Genomic DNA, 1,329 nt, shown 5'->3' on the forward strand with positions numbered 1-1,329 from the left:
GGGTCTCAGTCACTGAGCTTGTAGATGATTTCAACTGTAAAATTACAAATTTTATTGATGCCATTGCTCCCACTACGGTCAAAGTTTTTCTCTAGAAAAGATCTCCAGGGAGAAATGTCCTACTGGTGAGAACAGAAAAAAAGAGTGTCGGAAAGCTGAACAAAGGTAGCAAAAAACTAATCTTCTAGTCCATTATAACACCTATAAAGAGAGACTTTGCATTTATATTTTGGAGCTAAGGAATGCAAGGAGGTCCTTCTTCTCTGACATTATCAACCAAGGCCTGCAATAATTTAGCCTCCTTCTTTGGAGACAAAATTCAGAAAATTAATAATTAATTAATTAATTAATTAATTAACAGTTAGTGCATCCATATCAAGTACTGGATATGTCTTGTCAGTGTCCAAGCAAAACAAATTCCAATATGACACAATTTCATACAATCAACCATTAAAACCTGGAAGACATTATACAACCATTGTGACATAGATTTCATGGTTAAAATCTAAAAGAAACAGTTGGAGCTATTCAGGATCTTGCAAAGTTTGCCGTGATTAAACTAAGCCTTATAGTGACGACTATACTGTAGTGTACAGAGAAGTACCTCCACTCTTGGTTATGGGTAACCAGAATACAAAGTCACATTCACAATAGTGCCTTAAACACTGTTCCATACTAGCGGCCTAAAATCAGCTTTTTTATCTGTTTTTATACGGTCAACGGTTTTTAACTGCTCTTTAATGTTTCATTTCTTATACTGCACAGTAACTTTTCTTTTAATCTTTTATGTAAAGTACTTTGAATTGATCCTGTTGCTGAAATGTGCTATACAAATGAAGCCGCCTTGCTTAGCAGATAATTTTTTGTCGTGTTTTTTGCAGACTGCCGTTTTCTTTACAACATTGGTGATGCGGAGCATACTATTAAAGCAACGTCAGAAGAATGTGACTCGCTCTGAAACGTGTTTTGAACGTTTGTGTAGAGTTCCCTCGACACAAACCAGTAAGAGACATTAAAAAGAAATAAGTGATTGTAAATCATAATTCTGTTATGGATGTTACTGCAACCTCCGAATGGTATTAGTAGTAGTTTATTTTTTTTCCCCACAGCATTGCACCTGAATAAAATGATAGGTGTAGCCTACTACCATTCCAGTTTTCACCAGTAAAAATATAGGTTACCTGTGATTAAAATTAATTTTGAAAGTAATACACTATATTAGAGCTTACGCATTGACTTGAGCAGCATTTTCTCCCACACCAATTCTTGCCATTTTACAGCAGCCGCTGTGTTTTTTTAAACTATATATATATATATATATATATATAT

Source organism: Etheostoma spectabile, chromosome 9 (assembly GCF_008692095.1).
Source record: "Etheostoma spectabile isolate EspeVRDwgs_2016 chromosome 9, UIUC_Espe_1.0, whole genome shotgun sequence".
NCBI classification, from domain to species: Eukaryota; Metazoa; Chordata; class Actinopteri; order Perciformes; family Percidae; genus Etheostoma; species Etheostoma spectabile.